The sequence below is a fragment of the Mustela erminea genome, chromosome 3 (genome assembly GCF_009829155.1).
Source record: "Mustela erminea isolate mMusErm1 chromosome 3, mMusErm1.Pri, whole genome shotgun sequence".
Taxonomy (NCBI): Eukaryota; Metazoa; Chordata; class Mammalia; order Carnivora; family Mustelidae; genus Mustela; species Mustela erminea.
Window position 1 is genome coordinate 6,556,645 of NC_045616.1, and position 21,160 is coordinate 6,577,804.

The 21,160-nt window shown below is 37.8% G+C and overlaps 1 pseudogene; it reads left to right on the forward strand.

Moving 5' to 3' along the window:
* The first annotated feature begins 1,226 nt into the window (after positions 1–1,226).
* The window catches only part of LOC116585769, a 61,059-nt pseudogene continuing 41,125 nt past the window's right edge, over positions 1,227–21,160 (forward strand).

The window sequence follows — 21,160 nt, forward strand, 5'->3', positions numbered from 1 at the left end:
GTTGATACATTCAGCTATATATCCCCTCAACCATTTCTCACCAAAATTATGAAGAATATGAACACCAAAGAGAGAAAATATTCAGAGACTGTGCCTTCTCCCACAGAACTATTGGATATGGAAATAAACAGTATGTCAGAAAGGGAATTCAGGGTAATAATTATCCAGGCAGTGGCTAGGTTGGAGAAGACCATTCATTAGTGGCAACATAGAAACTCTAAGAGTGGAAGTGAGGACTGATGTGGCAGCACTAAAACACGCTATCAATGAAATCCAATCTAATATAAATACTCTGACAGCTAGGGTAACTGAGGTAGAAGACAGAATTAATGATATAAAGGACATAATGATAGAGAAAAAGGATCAGGAGGAAGCAAGGAGCAAACAACTTAAAAACCATGAAAACAGAATTAGGGAAATAAATGATGCTATGAAACATTCCAACATCAGAGTTATTGGGATCTTTGAAGGTATGGAGAGAGACAGACGACTAGAAGATATGGTTGAACAAATTCAGATAAAAATTTTCTTTGTCTGGGGAATGGAACAAGCATTTGTGTCCTAGAGGAAGAAAGGACAAACTTAAGATCAACGAGTCTAGAAAAACCTCCAGACACTTAATTGTGAAATCCACAAATCATAATGTTACACTTGATCTTAGCCAAAAGGCCGAGAATGTTAGACAAGAGTTCTGAAGGGCAGCTAAGGGAAAGTGATTTCTTACATACAGAGGAAGGAGTATCTGTATAATGTCAGACCAGGACACAGAAACCTAGCAAGCCAGAAAGGGCTGGCAAAATATATTCAGGGCATTAAATGAGAAGAACATGCAGCCATGAATACTTTATCCAGCAAGGATGACATTCAGAATGGATGGAGAGGTAAAGAGCTTTCAAGACTGGCAAGGTTTTAAAGAGTATGTGACTACAAAGCAAGCACTACAAGAAATATTAAGGAGACTTCTATAAAAGAGGAAAGAACCCAAGAGTGACATAGAACAGAAATTTACAGAGACAATCTATAGAAACAAGGATTTCACAGGCAATATGATGTCAATAAGAACTTATATTCCAATAATTATTCTCAAAGTGAACAACCTAAATGTTCCAATAAAATGGCACATGGTTGAAGAGTGGATAAAATGAAAGGACCCATCTATACGCTGTTTACAAGAGACAAATTTGGAACCCAAAGATTCATCCAGACTTAAATTGAAGAGATGGAGAATGATTTTTCATCCAAAAGATCTTCAAAAGAAACCTGGGTTAACAATTCTCATATCAGACAAATTAGATTTTAAGTTAAAGATGCTAGTCCGAGATACAGAAGGACACTACATGATTCTTAAAGGATCTAACCACCAAGAAGATCTATCAACTGTAAATATTTATGTCCCCAATATGGGAACAACCAACTACATAAACCAACTGTTAATCAATATAGAGTCATATTGACATGGATACATTAATAACAGGGATCTTAACATGCCATTCTCAGTAACAGATAGATCATCTGTGAAGAAAGTCAATAAAGAAATAAGAGCATTGAATGATACATTGGACCAGATCGACCTCATAGATTTAAACAGAAAATTCTACCCTAAAATAACAGAGTACTCATTCTTCTTGAGTGAAAATAAACACGCTTCAGAATACACCACATACAGGGTCACAAATCAGGGCTTAACTGATACCAAAAGATTGAGATTATTCCCTGCATATTCTCAGACCACAATGCTTTGAAACTGGAACTTAACCACAAGAAAAGTTTGGAACAAATTAAAACACCTGGAAGCTAAATACCATCCTGCTCAAGAATGTTTGGATCATCCAGGAAATAAAAGAAGGACTTCTATAACTCATGGAAACAAATGATAATGAAGACACATTGGTCTAACCTGTGGAATATGACAAAGGCCGTCCTAAGGGGAAAATACATAGCCATCCAAGTCTCCCTCAAAAATTTTTTTTAAAAAATCCAGATGACATCAACTCTCTTTACACCTTAAAGAACTGGAAAATCAACAACAAAAAATTAAGCCAACCCCACACAGAAGAAGGGAAATAATTAAAATTAGAGCAGAGGTCAATGAATTAGAAACTAGAGGTACAGTAGAACACATCAAGGAAACTAGAAGCTAGTTCCTTCAAAGAATTAATAAGATCAATAAACTGTTGGCCAAACTAATCCAAAAGAAAAAAAGTGAGGCCCCAAATTAATAAAATTCTGAAAGAAAAGTGAGAGATCATGACCAACACCAAGGAAATAGAAGCAACCAACAGAAATTATTATCAACAGGTATATATAAGTTAAGGACCTAGAAGAAATGGATGCATTCCTGGAAACCTGTAAGCTTCCATCTACTGAAAAAAGAAGAAATTGATAAATGAAATAGACCAATATCTAGTAATAAGATTGAGGCAGTGATCAAAAAACAAAAACAAAACAAAACAAAAACAAGAGTAGAGGACTGCTGGATTGTCTGGGGAATTCTACCAAACTTTCAAAGAAATAAAACCTGTTCTTCTGAAGGTGTTTCAAAAAATAGAAAGAGAAGGAAAACTTCTACACTCTTTCTATGAAGCTAGCATTATCCTGATCCCCAAACCAGGCAGAGATCCCATCAGAAAGGATAATTTCAGACTAATATCTTTCATGTATATGCATACCAATATTCTCAAAATGATTCTAATAGGATCCAAAATTGCATTTAATTGATTATCCACCATGACCAGGTGGTATTTATCCCTGGGATGAAAAAGTGGTACAACATTTACAAATCAATCAATGTGATAGAACAAATCAATAAGAGAAGAGACAAGAACCACATGGTCCTCTCAAAAGATGCAGAGAAAACATTTTATGAAATACAGCACTGGCTCCTGATTAAAACTCTTCAAAATATAGAGATAGAGGGAATATCTTCACAAAATCGATCTATGAAAAACCTGCAGCTAATATCATTCTGAATGGGTAAAGCTGAGATCCTTCCCTTTGAAATCAGGAACACAAAAAGTATACCCACTGTCCTCACTGTTGTCTAAAATAGTACTAGGACTACTAAAAACAACAACCAGAGAACAAAATGAAATAAAAAGTATTCAAATTGGTAAAGAAGAAGTCAAGCTCTTTCTTTACAGATGGTATGATACTTTAACAGGAAAACCCAGAAGACTCCAACCCCATACTACTAGAACTCATATAGCAATTTAGTAATATGGCAGGATACAAAATGAATGCACAGAAATAAATTGCTTTCTTATGCACTAACAATGAAACTATAGAAAGGGAAATTAGAGATTTGATTCCATTTACTATTGCAAAAGAACAATAAAATATCTAGGAATAAACTTAACTAAAGAGGTAAAGAATCTGGGGGCACCTGGGTGGCTCAGTGGTTAAGCCGCTGTCTTCGGCTCAGGTCATGATCTCAGGGTCCTGGGATCGAGTCCCGCATCAGGCTTTCTGCTCAGTGGGGAGCCTGCTTCCCTTTCTCTCTCTCTGCCTGCCTCTCGGTCTGCTTGTGATCTCTCTCTGTCAAATAAATAAATAATTTTTTTAAAAAAGAAGTAAAGGATCTGCACTCAAGGATCTACAGAACACTCATGAAAGAAATTGAAGAAGAGACAAAAAGATGGAAGAGCATTCCATGCTCTTGGATCAGAAGAATAAACATTGTTAAAATGCCTATACTGCCCAGAGCAATCTTAATGTTCAGTGCCATCCTGATCAAAATTCCACTGCCATTTTTCATTGTGCTGGAACAAACAATCCTAAAATTTGTATGGAAACGAAGACTCCAAGTTATTAAAATTATCAAGGAAATGGTGAAAAAGAATATCAAATATGGGGGCATCCCGTTACCCAATTTCAAGCTTTACTACATAGCTGTGATCATCAAGACAGCATGGTACTTTCACAAAAATAGACATATAGACCAGTGGAACAGAGTAGAGAGCCCAGATATGGATCCACTACTTTATTGTCAAATAATATTAAAAAAACAGTAATAATATCCACTGGAAAAAAGGCAAACTCTTCGATAAATTGTACTGGGGAAAATGGACAGGTATTTATAGAAGAATTAAACTTGACCATTCCCTTACAACATGCACAGAAATAAACTCGAAATAGATAAAAGACTTCAATGTGAGGCAGGAATCTATCAAAATCCTAGAGGAGAACATAGGGAGTAACCTCTTCGATATCAGCCACAGCAACCTCTTTTAAGATATGTCTCCAAAGGCAAAAGAAACAAAAGCAAAGATGAACTTCTGGGATTTCATCAAAAGCTTCTGCACAAAAACCACATTGAGATATCACATTACACCAGTTAGAATGGCCAAAATTAACAAAACAGGAAACAACATGTGTTGGAGAGGATGTGGAGAAAGGGGAACCGTCTTACACTGTTGGTGGGAATACAAGTTGGTGCAGCCTCTTTGGAGAACAGTGTGGAGATTCCTCAAGAAATTAAAAATAGAACTTCCCGGGCGCCTGGGTGGCTCAGTGGGTTAAGCTGCTGCCTTCGGCTCAGGTCATGATCTCGGGGTCCTGGGATCGAGTCCCGCATCGGGCTCTCTGCTCGGCAGGGAGCCTGCTTCCTCCTCTCTCTCTGCCTGCCTCCCTGCCTACTTGTAATCTCTGTCTGTCAAGTAAAATAAATAAAATCTTTAAAAAAAATAGAACTCCCCTATGACCCTGCAATTGCACTCCTGGGTATTTACCCCAAAGATATAGATGTTGTGAAAAGAAGGGCCATCTGTACCCCAATGTTTATAGCAGCAATGGCCACGGTCGCCAAACTGTGGAAAGAATCAAGATGCCCTTCAACAGACGAATGGATAAGGAAGATGTGGTCCATATACACTATGGAGTATTATGCCTCCATCAGAAAGGATGAATACCCAAATTTTGTAGCAACATAGACGGGACTGGAAGATATGATGCTGAAGGAAATAAGTCAAGCAGAGAGAGTCAATTAGCATATGGTCTCACTTATTTGTGGAGCATAACAAATAGCATGGAGGACAAGGCGTATTAGAGAGGAGAATGGAGTTGGGAGAAATTGGAAGGGAGGTGATCCATGAGAGACTATGGACTCTGAAAAATAATCTGAGGAGTTTGAAGTCACGGGGGGGGGTTGGGGTACCGAGTTGTAGGTATTATGGAGGGCACGGATTGCATGGTGCACTGGGTGTGGTGAAAAAATAATGAATACAGTTTTTCTGAAAATAAATTAATTAATTTATTAAAAAAAAAAAAAGCTTCTGCACAGCCAAAGAAACAGTCACCAAAACAAAAAGGCAACTCACATAATGGGAGAAGATATTCACAAATGACACTACAGCAAAGGGCTAGCATTCAAGATCTATTAATAACTCCTCAAACTCAACACCCCTCCCCAAAAAAGATAATCGTGTCAAAATAATTGGAAGAATACATGAATAGACACCTCTCCAAAGAAGATGTATAAATGTCTAGCATACACACGAAAAAAAAAAAAATATCATCATCTTTAACCATCAGGGAAATTCCAGTCAGAACTTCATTGAGGTACTACCTTATACCAGTTAAAATGGCCAAAATTAACAAGACCATAAACAACAAGTCTTGGACAGGACGTGTAGAAAGGGGAACGCTCTTACTCAGTTGGTAGAAATGCAGGTTGGTGCCAACCTGCATTTCTACCAACTGAGTAAGAGCGTTCCCCTTTCTACACATCCTTTTTTGGAAAAAAGTGTGGAGTTTCCTTAAGAAATTAAAAATAGAGGTATTTACACTTTGTCTTGGTAATCGCACTACCTGTTGGTGCATACCAACCTGCATTCTTACCAACGGAGTAAGAGGGTTCTCCTTTCTACACGTCCTTTTTTGGAAAAAAGTGTGGAGCTTCCTTAAAAAATTAAAAATAGAGCTATTTACACTTTGTCTTGGCAATCGCACTACTGGTTACTTACCCCAAAGATACAGATGCAGTGAAAAGAAGGGCCATACGTACCCCAATGCTCATGCTAGCAATGGACACAACTGCCAAACTCTGGAAAGAAGCAAGATGCCCTTCAACAGATGAATGGATAAGGAAGGTATGGTTCATATATACAATGGAGTATTATGCCTCTATCAGAAATGTTGAAGACCCACCTTTTGTATCAGCATGGGTGGGACTGGAGGAGATTATGCTGAATGAAATATGTCAAGCAGAGAGAGTCAATTATCATATGGTTTCCCTTACTTGAAGAATATAAGGAACAACACTGAGGAAATTAGACGAAGGAAAGGAAAAATGAATTGGGGTCAAATTGGAGGGGGAGATGAACCATGAGAGACTGAGGATTCTGAGAAACAAACAGAGTTTGGGAAGGGAGGGGGTGGGGAATTGGGTGAGCCTGGTGGTGGGTATTAAGGAGGGCACATATAGAATGGAACACTGGGTATGGTGCCTAAAAAATGAATCTTGGAACACAGAAAAAGTAATAATTAAGTAAGTAAGTAAGTAAATAAATAAATAAATAGATAGATAGATTAATAAATAAATAAATAAGGTATGAGTACTAACTCTTCTTTAAATGACTTCTAAAATTTCCCTGGGAACCCTTCTAGTCCAGTACTTTAGTGTGTTGGGAAATTTTAATTACTGATTCAGTTTCTTTACAGGTTGTCTGTCTGCTTCAATTTTCTATTTCTTCTTATTTCAGTTTTGGTAGTTTGTATGTTTCTCTTAATTTGTCTATATCTTCCAGGCTGACCAGTTTGTTGTCACATAATTTTTCACAGTATTCTCTTAGAATTGTTTTTATTTCTACTCTGTCAGTTGTAATCTCTCCTCTTTCATCTGTGATGATATTTGCATCTTTTTTCCTTCATGAAAAGTCTGGCCTGGGTTTATGAGCGTTATTATTTCTTATAAAGAATCAGCTCTTAATTTAATTAATCTGTTCTACTGCTTTTGCTTGTTTGTTTCTGTATCATTTCTTTCTACTCCAATCTTTATTATTCCCATTCATCTGCCTGCCTCAGGCTTTATTTCCAGTTTGTTTTCCAGTTAATTTAGGTGCAAAGTTAGGTTGTATTTTTTTCTTTCTTTTAAAGATTTTGTTTATTTATTTCACAGAGATCACAAGTAGGCAGAGAGGCAGGCAGAAACAGAAAGAAGGTCCCTGTTAAGCAGAAATCCCAATTCAGGACTCGATCCCAGGACCCTAGGATCATGACCTGAGCTATAGGCAGGGGCTTTAACCCACTGAGCCACCCAGGAACACCTAGGTAGTGTTTTTGAGACTTTTCTTCCTTTTTGATGTTGGCCTGTATTACAATATCCTTCCCTCTTAGAACTGCCTTTACTACACCACAAGATTTTGGAGTCATATTTTCATTTTCATATGCTTCCATGTACTATTTTTTCTTCTTTAATTTACTCATAAACCCATTCAATTTTTAGTAGTATTTTCCTTAACCTCGTGGTTAAAACCAAACTGTATTCGTGGTTTTTCCTTATTTTTCTTGTGGTTGAATTCAAGTTTCATAGTGTTGTGATCTAAAAATATGCATGGGTGTTTTTTTTATTGTTATCACTATATTTTTGTACTGGTTGGTGGCTGATTTGTGAGCTCTTTTATGAACTATTCTAGAGAATGCCCCACATGCTTTCAAAAATAATATGTATTCTTCTGCTTTAGGGTGAAATGTTCTAAATATACCTGCTAAGTCCACCTGGTTTAGTGTGCCTTTCAAAGCCATCGTTTTCTTGTTGATTTTTTGCTTAGATGCTCTGTCCATGCCTAAAAATGGGGTGCTAATGTCCCCTACTATTATTGCATTATTATCAGTGAGTTTCTTCATGTTTATTCTTAAATGATTTATATACTTAGGTTCTCCCAAGTTAGGGGCATACATATTTATATTTGTTAGAGTTCTTGATGGATAGACCCTTTAATTATGTTTTAATGCCTTTCTCATCTCTTGTTATAGTCTTTGTTTTAATATCTTGTTTGTCTAATATAAGTATGGATTCTCCAGATTCCTTTTGATATCCATTACCAAAATGGAAGATTTTCCATCTCTTTACTTTCAATCTTCAAGTGTCTTTAGTTCTAATATGAGTCTCTTCTGGGCAGCATATAGATAGCTTTTGTTTTTCTTTTATCCATTTTGATCCCTATGTCTTTTTATTGAATTATTTAATCCATTTAAATTAAGAGTGATTTTTGATAGATATAAATGTGGTGACATTGTGTTATCTATAGAGTTTATATGACCAGTTATGTTTTCTGATCCTTTCTAGTCTTTGTTGGTTTTGGTCTTTTTTTCCCACTGGAAGTGTTCCCCTTAATATTTCTTACAGGGATAGTTTAGTGGTTAAAACTCCTTTAGTTTTTGTTTGTCTGGAAAACTCTTTATCTATTCTTCTATTCTGAATGATAGCCTTATTAGATGAAATGTTCTTGGCTTCCTGTTTTTGTCCCGCATTTGACATGTTGCATGCATTTTCTAAGTTTCTTCTGGCCTGCCAACATTCAGTGGACAGATATGTTATGAACTTGATCTGTCTTCCATTGTAGTTTAAGGACTTTTTCCCTTGCCCTTTTCAGGATTCTTTTCTTGTCTGTATTTTGTGAACTTATCATATGCTTTGGCAATGTTCAACTTTTGTTGAATTGATTGTGAGGTCTCGACTCTCTGCATTTTGATATCTGTGTCCCTCCCCAGATTAAGGAAGTTTTCAGACATAGTTTGCTCAAATAAACCCATTTTCTTTCTCATCAACTACTGGGACTCTTCTGATACAAATGTTACTGTTTTACTAAGCTGTTGAGTTCCCTAAATCTACCTTCATCCTATATCATCTTTGATTCCCTCTTCTTTTTAATCTCATTAATTTCCCTAATTTTATCATCTATGTCACTGATTTATTTATCTGATTCATCCAGCCTCATTTTCATGGCATCCATTCAGGTTTGCATCCTGATTTTAGCATTTCTAATTTCAGCCTAAGATTTTAGTTATTTTATCTCTGCAGTAAGGGTTTCTCTGGTGTCTTGTATAATTTTTTCAAGCCTACCTTGTATCATTATAATTGTTATTTTTTATTATTTATTTATTTTTTAAAAGACCATATTTATTTATTTGACTGAGAGACAGTTAGAGAGGGAACACAAGCAGGGGCAGTAGGAGAGGGAGAAGTAGTATTCCTGCTGAGCAGAGAGGCCAATGTGGGGATTGATTCAAGTGACCAGGAATCATGATCTGAGCCAAAGGCAGATGTTCAACGACTGAGACTCCCGGGTTCCCGTAATTGTTTTGTTTTGTTTTGTTTTAAACATGAATTCAGACATCTTACTTATATCTGTATTGATTAAATTCCTGGCTGTCATTTGTCCCCATATTTTTGGAGTAAATTCCACTATCTTGCCATTTTTGAAGGAAAAGTAAAAAAGAAATAAAAATAAAGCAAAATCTTAAAAAAATCAAAGTAGAAATAGTAATAATAATAATAAGTTAAAATAAACAAAAGAAGCTAGAAACTAGGTGTGTTTTGGTCCCCTTGTGTAAGAAACTTGATAGAAAAAAGGGAGAAAAATAAGAAATATATATATATATATATATATATATATATATATATATATATATATATAGTCAGCCTGACCAGATTTCAGTTCATTTGTATATGAACTTAAATATATATAATGAACAAAATATAATATATGTATTAGTATATAAATGAATCAAAATATATATTATTTAGTCCATATATATGTTATGTATATAACATATATTGGTTCAATTTATATATATATATATATATATATATATATATATATATAACTATATAATTTTAAAAAATTTAGAAATGCTCTTACTATATTCAACCCTCCCCAAAAAACCCAAAATGACAAAACAAAACAAAACAAAAAGCAAAAAACAACAACACCAACTAAACCAAGACCCACAAACAACAAAACAAAAGGAAGCTAGAGAAGAAATAAGATGGCAGGAAAGTAGGAGGAGGCGCCATTTCAACTTGTATGCTAAAGTGAGCTGATTACCAACCAAAGAACTCTGATCACCCATGAAATCAGCCCGAGATCAGAATTATACACATCTGATCACTACAGGGGCAGAAGATGCCAGTGGGCAGGTAAAGTGGAGTGGGAATGTCGAACTGATATCGGAAGATAAACAAAAGGGGGAAGGAGCCACCAGAGGTGACTGATTGGAAAGTAATAACCCAATATAAGAGTGCCATGTTTCTGAGGACCAGCATTTACCTGGAGTCTGGTTAAAAGCACTCAAAAAGAGCAAAGGATCACAGACGGATATTGTGGGAATCTGGGAAATTAGGGACAGGGGTTTAAATCCCCAGGCCCAGGACAGCATCCCCTGGCAATGAGCCAGAGAGAGTGTGGCAGAGAAATCAGGTCTTGTTACCTGAGCTGCCAACACGCCCAAGAATGCCTGGGGGGCTGGGAGCCTTGACAGATGGCAGAATGCTGAACCATGCTATCAGAGCCTGAGACACGTGCACCCCTCACCTGCCCCTGAGAGAGGTGTGTGAAAAGCCTGTGCTCTTAGACCCAGAAAGACCAGGCACTCCCAGCCAGGGCCAGCGGGAAAATCTCAGTGTGTGATAGCTGCTTGGAACCTCTCTGGCAGATGGGAGCTGCCCAGATGGCCGCCGCTGCCATGGTTTTGGGTATAAGCAGGAGAACCTGCATCCCCAGGGACCACAACTGTGAACCTGCTCAGTCAGCAGCCAAGTGGGAATTTATATGAACTCTGAAGCACCCAAAGAGGAGCAGACTGAGGCTTCTCTCTAAGAAGGAGTTCAGGGTGCATTTTGCTTTCTTCTAAATGTCCAAAAACCACCAAAAGCTTTCAAGGCGAGAGAAAAAAATGAACAAACATAAAAACCTACAGAGAACAAATGCCTGAAAAAACCGGTTTCCTCAGAGTCCACCCCCTTGAGGGGGGCAGGAGGACTTAACTCAAGGAACATCATTGACTGTAAACCCACGTGGCAGGCCCCTCCACAAGAAAACCAAACAGGAAAGAAAAAAAAAAAGACAACAAGAGAACAAGCACCACTACTTCATATATACAACTTTTATCAACTTTTATTTTTAACTTGTTCCCACTATTCTGTTTCATTTTTTTAAAAATATATAGATATTTTCTAACCTATTTACCATCACAGTGAGATGTCCACTACATCATTTTCCATAATAACCTTCTAACCTGATCTTTTTGATACATACACTTGTGTTTTTCTTTTGCTTTTCTATTTTTTTCACTTTTTAAAAATTTTAGTTTAGTCTAGTGTAGTTTGTTCTTTTTTAATTTTTATTTTCTAATATTCATATAGAGTTAAACTTCAAGGTAATCACCTTTATCCAATCAAAGCTACCCATATAGATAAATCAATTTTTAATCCCCTTATCTTAGGAAAGTTGATTCCTTTAACAAAGATATCAAGATACGTGCAGGAAGAATCAAAATAACCTTCATCGCCCACACTGAGAATTTATAACCACTCTCTCAACTTTTTCTTCCTCCAGTGTTTCTGTGTATTTGTTTGTCCTGATAGTATATAAATCTTATACTTGGGGTACTTTTGACGAGGTTTTTCATTTTTTTGATATATATATATATATATATATATATATATATGTTTTTTTTCCCTTTCTCATCTACTTTTACCAGTCTTTTTGTTTCTCTGTTTTTTTTTTTTTTGTATACTTCATAAATCTTACTTTGGGGCACATTTGGGTGGAGGATTCTCTTTATTTTCCCTTTTTTATTCCTGTCTCTCTCTCTCTCTTTTCTTTTCTTTATTCTCTGGTTTGGGTGGGAAATCCTGATTGCTTAGAAGCGTTCCAGGGTGCACCTGGACTGCACCACAGTCAATAGATCCAGCTACATCTGCTGAATCACCTCTCACCAAAATGACTAGGAGAAGGAATACCCCAAAGAAGAAAAATACAGAGGATGGGCCTTCTGCAACAGAGCTAATGGCTATCCATGTAGACAATATGTTGGAGGGGAATTCAGGCTAACCATTATCCAGGCAATAGCTAGGCTGGACAAAGCCATAGATGACCAAACGGAATTGATTATGCAGAACTGAAAGCTACCAGGGATGATGTTCACAATGCTCTCAATGAGTACCAATCTAATCTAAATTGTCTAAAAGCTAGCATAACTGAGATAGAAGATAGAATTAGTAATCTGGAGGACAAATAGAGAGAAGTGATCAGGAGGAAGCCTAGAACAAACAACTTAGAAGCCACAAAAGCAGAATCAGGGAAATAAATGATGAATGAAATTTTTCAGTGTCAGAATTAATGGACTCGCTGTAGGGGAGGAGAAAGAAAGAAGACTATAAGATATAGTGGAACAAGTTGTCCATGAAAATTATTCCGATCTCCCGAATGGAACCAGCGTTCATGTACTAGATGCAGAACGGTTTACCCCCAAGATTATAGATTCTTGAAAGTCCTTGAGACACCTAATAGCAAAAATGAAGATTTATAATTGTAGGCAGACCCTCTTGAAAACAGTTAGGACAAAGAAGCTACTTATGTACAGAGGAAATTTCATCAGAATAATGTCGGACCTGGCCACAGAGACCTGGCAAGCCAGAAAGGGCTGGCAAGATATATTCAGGGCATGAAATGAGAAAAAAACATGCAGCCAAGAATACTTTGTCCAGCAATACTGACATTCAAAATGGATGGAGAGATGAAGAGTTTCCAAGATCCACAAGGCTTAAAAGACTATGCAACCACCAAGCCGACACTACAGAAAATATTAAGGGGGGTTCTATTAAAGGGGAAAAATCCTAAGGATAGCATTGAACAGAAATATAGAGACAATCTACAGAATGAAAGACTTCAAAGGTAACACGATGTCAACAAAAATATATCTGTCATTAATCACTCTCAATGCGAATGGCCTAAATGTGCCCATAAAATGATACAGGGTTGCAGATTCGATAAAATGACAGGACCCATCCATATATCGTCAACAAGAGACCTATTTTTTAACGTAAAGATAAACCCAGATTAAAAGTGAAGGGATGGAGAATCATCATTCATGCCAATGGCCTCAAAAGAAGGACAGGGTAGCGAATTTCATATCAGATAAATTAGATTTTAAACTAAAGACTATAGTCAGAGATACAGAAGGGCACTACATAATTCTTAAAAGGACTATTCAACAAGATGATCTAACAATTGTAAAATATCTATGCCCCAATATAGGAGCAGCCAATTACATAAGAAAACCATTAATCAACATAAAGAGTCATACTGATAGGAATACATTAATTGTAGGAGATCTTAATACACCTTTCTCAGTAATAGACAGATCATCGAAGCAGAAAATCAATAAAGCAACAAGAGCATTGAATGACACATTGGACCAGAAGGACCTCATAGATATATAGAGAGCATTCCACCCTAAAACAAGAATATACACAATCTTCTCAAGTGCGCATGGAACCTTCTCAAGAATAGACCACATACTGGGTAACAAAGCAGGACACAACAGATACCAAAAGACTGATATTATTCCCTGCATATTCTCAGGGCACAATGCTTTGAAACTGGAGCTCAATTAAAGAAAGAGATCAGAAGGAACTCAAACACCTGGAAGCTAAAGACCACCTTGCTTAAGAATGCTTGGATCAGGGGCACCTGGGTGGCTCAGTGGGTTAAAGCCTCTACCTTCAGCTCAGGTCTGATCCCAGGGGCCTGGGATCCAGCCCCACATCGTGCTCTCTGCTCAGCGGGGAGCCTGCTTCCTCCTCTCTCTGCCTGCCTCTCTGCCTACTTGTGATCTCTGTCTGTCAAATAAACAAATAAAATCTTAAAAAAAAAGAATGCTTGGATCAACCAGGAGATCAAACAAGAATTGAAACAATTCATGGAAACCAATGAGAATGAAGACACTTCTGTCCAAAATCTATGGGATACAGCAAAGGCAGTCATAAGGACTAAATACATAGCCATCCAATCCTTCCTCAAAAAAATTCAAAAATCCAGAACACAGCAGCTGTCTCTACAACTTAAAGAACTGGAGAATCAACAACAAATCAAACCAACTCCACACATAAGAAGGGAAATCATCAAGATTAGAGCTGAGATCAATGAGGTACAAACCAGAGATACAGTAGAATGTATCAATGAAACTAGAAGCTGGTTTTTTGAAAGAATTAATAAGATTGATAAGCAATTGGCCACACTAATCCAAAAGAAAACAGAGAAAGCCCAAATTCATAAAAGTATGAGTGAAAAGGGAGAGATCACAACTAATATCAAGGAAGTAGAAACAATCATCAGAAGCTTTATCAACAGTTATATGCCAATAAACTAAGCAAACTAGATGAAATGGATGCATTCCTGGAAAACTATAACCTCCCAAAATTGAACCAGGAGGAAATTGACAACATGAATAGACCACTATCTAGTAACAAGATTGAAGCAGTGATCAAAAACCTCCCAAAAAAACAAGAGCCCAGGACATGACGGATTCCCTGGGGAATTCTACCAAACTTTCAAAGACGAAATAACACCTACTCTCCTGAAGCTGTTTCAAAAAACTGAAGCAGAAGCAAAACTTCCAGACTCTTTCTATGAAGCCAGCATTACGCTGATTCCCAAACCAGGCAAAGACCCTACCAAAAAGGAGAATTTCAGACCAATATCACAGATGAATATGGATGCTAATATTCCCAACAAGAATCTAGTGAACAGGATCCAACAACACATTAAAAAGATTATCCACCATGACCAGGTGGGTTTCCTCCCTGAAGGATGGTTCAACATTCGCAAATCAATCAATGTGATAGAACAAATTAATAAGAGAAGAGAGAAGAACTACATGGTCCTCTCAATTGATGCAGAAAAAGCATTTTACAAAACCAGAATCCGTTCCTGATTAAAACACGTCAAAGTATAGGGATAGGGGGAACATTCCTGAAATTCATAAAATCTATCTATGAAAAGCCCACAGCAAATATCATCCTCAATGGGAAAAAGCTTGCAGCCTTCCTGTTGAGATAAAAAACACAAAAAGTATGCCCAATCTCACCACTCTTGTTCAACATAGTATTAGAAGCCCTAGCAACAGCAATCAGACTACAAATAGAAATAAAAGGTATTCAAATTGGCAATGAAGACGTCAAACTCTCTCTCCTCGCAGATGACATGATACTTTATATGGAAAACCCAGAAGACTCTACCCCCAAACTACTAAAACTCATACTGCAATTCAGTAACATGGCATGATACAAAGTCAATAAACAGAAATCAGTGGCTTTCTTATACACCAACCATGAAAATAAAAAAGGGAAATTAGAGAATTGATTCCATTTCCTCTAGCACCAAGAATCATGAGATACCAGGGAATAAACCTAACCAAGAAGTAAAGGATCTGTACTCGAGGAACTCCATACACTCATGATAGAAATTGGAGAAGACACAAGAAGATGAGAGACCATTCCATTTTCTTGGATTGGAAGAATAAACATTGTTCAAAGGTCTCTACTGCATAGAACAATCTATACTTTTAATGTCATTCTGATCAAAATTCCACTGGTATTATTCAAAGAGCTAGAGCAAATAATACAAAAATTTGTATGGAATCGAAGAGTCCTCAAATCACTAAGAAAATGTTGAAAAACAAAATAAAACTGGGGCATTATGCTACCTGATTTCATGCCTTACTGCAAAGCTGTACCATGTGACCAAGAGAGCACGGTACTGGCATAAAAACAGACATATAGACGAGTGGAACAGAGTAGAGAGCCCAGATATTGAACCTCAACTCTATGGGTAAATAATCTTCGACAAAGCAGAAAACAATGAACAGTGGGGAAGAAAAAAAACTGTTTCTTCAATATATGTTGCTGGGAAAACTGGACAGCTGTATGTAAAATAATTAAACTCGAACATTCTCTTACACCGTACACAAAGATAAACTCGAAATGGATAAAAGACCTCAGCATGAGTAGGAATCCATCAGAATCCTAGAGGAGAACATAGGCAGTAACCTCTTCGATATCAACCACAGCAACATCTTTCAAGATATATCTCCAAAGGCAAAGGAAACAAAAGCAAAAATGAAGTTTTGGGGCTTCATCAAGATCAAAAGCTGCACAGCAAAGGAAACAGTAAAGAAAACAAAAAGGCAACCCACGGAATGGGAGAAGATATTTGCAAATGACAGTACAGACAAAAGGTTGATATCCAGGTTCTATAATGAACCCCTCAAACTCAACACACACAAAACAGAGAAGCATATCAAAAACTGGGCAAAAGATATGAACAGACACTTTTCCAATGAAGACATACAAATGGCTATCAGACACATGAAACAATGTTCATCATCACTAGCCATCAGGGAGATTCAAATTAAAACCACATTGAGATATCACCTTACACCAGTTAGAATGGCCAAAATTAGCAAGACAGGAATCAACATGTGTTGGAGAGGACGTGGAGAAAGGGGAACCCTCTTACACTGTTGGTGGGAATGCAAGTTGGTGCAACCACTTTGGAGAACAGTGTGGAGATTCCTCAAGAAATTAAAAATAGAGTTTCCCTATGACCCCGCCATTGCACTACTGGGTATTTACCCCAAAGATACAGATGTCGTGAAAAGAAGGGCCATCTGTACCCCAATGTTTATAGCAGCAATGTATACAATTGCCAAACTGTAGAAAGAACTCAGATGCCCTTCAGTGGAAGAATGGATAATGAAGATGTGGTCCATATACACTATGGAGTATTATGCCTCCATCAAAAAGGATGAATACCCAACTCTTGTAGCAACATGGACGGGACTGGAAGAGATTATGCTGAGTGAAAGAAGTCATGCAGAGAGAGTCAGTTATTGTATGGTTTCACATATTTGTGGAGCATAGCAAATAACATGGAGGACATGGGGAGAGGGAGAGGAGAAGGGAGTTGAGGAAAATTGGAAGGGGAGGTTAACCATGAGAAACTATGGACTCTGAAAAACAGTCTGAGGGTTTTGATGGAGCGAGGGGTGAGAGGTTGCAGTAACCAGGTGGTGGGTATTAGGGAGGGCACATATTGCATGGAGCACAGGGTGTGGTGAAAAATTAATGAACACAGTTACGGTGAAAAGAAATAATATATTAATAAAAAAAGAAGTGGGGTTCTCTGGGAGATGATTAGGTTACAAGGACCCTGCATATTAATTATGAAATTAATGTCCTTGTAAAAAAGCCCGAAAGAAATCTTTTACCTTCTACCATGTGAGAACGTATCAAGATGGCATCTGTAGGGACGCCAGGGTGGCTCAGTGGGTTATAGCTTCTGCCTTCAGTTCAGGTCATGATCCCAGGGTCCTGGGATTGAGCCCCCATCAGGCTCTGTGCTCAGCAGGGAGCCTGCTTTCTCCTCTCTCTCTCTCTGCCTGCCTCTCTGCCTACTTGTGATCTCTGTCAAATAAATAAATAAATAAATAAATAAATAAATAAATAAATAAATGTATGTGATGGCATCTGCAACCCCAAAGAGAAATGTCACCAGAAGCTGACTATGCTAGTAACCTGATTTTGGCCTTCCAACCTCCAAATCTGTGAGAAATAAATGTTTGGAGCTTATAAGACTAAACCAACCAACCAACCAACCAACTAACAAACAAAAACAAAACAAATAACTAAAAGAAAAACAAAAACAAAACCAAAAAAGGAAGCTAGATACTACTTCCCCCAGAGATGAATCTTTGCAGCACTCTGTTATCAGAAAACTTGGTTTGGGCTTATGGTTAGTGCTGGTCTTCTGGGGGAGGGTGCTGCTGTGGTTATTCTCGGGTGATTTGCCCTGCAATTGCACCTTGATTCAAGGTGGAGAGGGGCAGGCTTGGGGTAGAGATCTGTTTTGCACTGGTGCTGATGTTTTTCTCACTGGGTGATGTTTTTCTCACGGGGTGTTTTAAACTGGTAGGCATGGAGATAAAATGGCTTTGCCCATTCTCTTGTCTCCAGAGTGGGAGATGGGTGTCACCCCTGTCAAAAAGCCCTCACAGGTGTACAAATAATTATCCCTTCTGTGTCTTTTGTTCCAGTCAGATTCCTGCCTCAACCTGTGTCTGAGTTGTCCCTCTGCCAAGAAGCACAGCCCTCTTGTGTTTTATCTCAGGCATGGCTGCGTTTCAAAGCCTGATTCTCCGGGGAGGGTCTCACTCTGTGGCTCATGCTGGCTTGTCCCAGAAGACAACTTCATGACATCACAGCAGTTCGGAGTTCATGGAAAATCACAACACACAGCTGGGGCTAGGGTTTCCTGCCCCCAGCTGGCATCTTATTTCCTATACTGGTGAGTGGGGCCTTTCCATGACTTGCCCAGTGTCCCTTTTCCACCGAAAGGCTATATCACATTTACCAAATGCACTCCAAGGAGGGGATCTAATTCTCCTGATTCTCCTGACTGCATGTTACTATGACCACACCTTGATTCCCTACCCAAACACTGATTAGCTCTCACACATGGCTTTGGTGTTGTTGCAGACCTCCATAACTTCAGACTATGTGCCCTATCATTTAGTTAAAAAAATGTTAGTATTGTAATCATCTCCTTTTCCCCTCTCGATAACTTCAAGGAATAATTTTCTTGTGCAGCCCCCATAAGTGTTTTCACTTCCCTGCCAATGCTTTCTTCTCTCTTATTATGTCCTCCATGATATTGGCCCCCTCTCCTAAGAAGCAACAAAATCTCTTTTCTCCCATGGATCAAGTCACTGAAGTTCCTACCTTCCATGGGTTATTTTTTCTCCAGTTTGTAGATGTGGATCATTATTATCTAAGAATTCTGATTAATTTCTTGGGTGTTCAGAATTATTTGATATTTATATAGCTGTGTTCAGGGGAGGAGGAAGGTGAGGGTCAACCTACCCCTCTGTCTTTTACTTCCTATTCCCTGATATACTTTGTTTTAAAAAATACCCTCAGTCATTTTTTCAGCAAGAATATTTTTTAATTAATGCATGCTTTTTCTGGTACCCTAATATTGCTATGAACTTGCCTCCTAGGTCCACCTTTGCTGCATTCCAAAGTGTTTTTTTTTTGTTTGTGTTTTCATTTTCATTTGTTTCTGTGTAATTTTTGAATTTTAGTTTGATTCTTGGTTGGCCCATTTTTAATAGTATGTTATTTAGTCTGCATGCTTGTTGTCTTTCCACTTTTTCTTCTGACTGAATTCTAATTTCATTGATAATGTGGTCAGAAAAGTTGCATAGAATGACTCATATTTTTGAATTTGTTGAGATGTGTTTATGACCTAATACTTAACCTATTCCAGACAATATTATATGTGCATTTGATAATCTATTTTATTCTCTTTGGGTCTTTGGGAGGGAATGTTATGAAAGTATTTTTTAAATAAAAATATAATGTATTATTAGCCCCAGGGGTACAGGTTTGTGAATCGCAAGGTTTAAACACTTCACAGCACTCACCATGTCACATATCCTCCCCAATGTCCATAACACCACCATCCTCTCCCTACACCCTCTCCTGGGCCACTCTCAGTTTGTTTTGTCACATTAATAGTTTCTTATGTTTTGTCTCCCTCCCAAACCCATCTTGTTTCACTTATTCTTTTCCTACTTTCCAAACCCCCATGTTTCAGCTCCACTTCCTCATATCAGGGAGATCATATGATAGTTGTCTTTCTCCAATTGACTTATTTTGCTAAGTGTAATGCACTCTAGTTCCATCCACGTCATCACAAATGGCAAGATTTCATTTCTTTTGATGGCTACATAGTATTCCATTATATATAATGGAATACTATGTACATACATGTATATGTGTATACACACACACACACACACACACACATATACCACCTCCACCTCTTCTTTATCCATTCATCTGTTGATCGACATCTAGGTTCTTTCCATAGTTTGGTATATTGTGGACATTGCTGCTATAAATATTCGGGTACACATGCCCCTTCAGATCACTACATTTGTATCTTTAGGGTCAATACCCAGTAGTGCCATTTCTGGTTCATAAAGTAGCTCTATTTGGAACCTCCATGCTGTTTTCCAGAGTGGTTGCACCAGCTTGCATTCCCACCAACAGTGCAGGAGAGTTCCCCTTTCCCCACTTCCTTCCCAGCATCTGCCATTTCCTGACTTGTTAATTTTAGCCATTCTGACTGGTGTGAGGTCGTATCTCATTGTGGTTTTGATTTGTACTTCACTGATGCCGAGTAATGTGGAGCACTTTTTCATGTGTCTGTTGGCCATCTGGTTGTCTTCTTTCCAGAAATGTCTGTTCATGTCCTCTGCCCATTTCTTGATTGGATTATTTGTTCTTTGGGTATTTAGTTTGCTAAGCTCTTTATAGATTTTGGACACTAGCCCTTTATCTGATATGTCGTTTGCAAATATCTTCTCCCATTCTGTCAGTTGTCTTTTGATTTTGTTAACTGTTTCCTTTGCTGTGCAAAAGCTTTTGATCTTGATGAAGTCCCAATAGTTCATTTTTTCCCTTGCTTCCCTTGCCTTTGGTGATGTTCCTATGAAGAAGTTGCTGTGGCTGAGGTCACAGACGTTGCTGCCTGTGTTCTCCTCAATGATTTTGATGGATTCCTTTCTCACCTTGAGGTCCTTCATCCATTTTGAGTCTATTTTCGTGTTTGGTGTAAGGAAATGGCCCAATTTCATTTTTTGCATGGGGCTGTCCAATTTTCCCAACACCATTTGCTGAAGAGGCTGTCTTTTTTCCATTCTTTCCTGCTTTGTCGAAGATTAGTTGACCATAGAGTTGAGGTTTTATTTCTGTGCTCTCTATTCTGTTCCATTGATCTATGTGTCTGTTTCTGTGCCAGTACCATACCGTCTTGATGATGACAGCTTTGTAATAGAGCTTGATGTCCGGAATTGTGATGCCACTAACTTTGGCTTTCTTTTTCTATATTCCTTTGGCTATTCAAGGTCTTTTCTGGTTCCATATAAATTTTAGGATTATTTGTTCCATGTCTTTGAAAAAAATGGATGGGATTTTCATAGGGATTGCATTAAATGTGTATATTGCTTTAGGTAGCATAGGTATTTTCACAATATTTGTTCTTCCAGTCCATGAGCATGGATTTATTTTACATTTTCTTCATGTTTCCCTCAA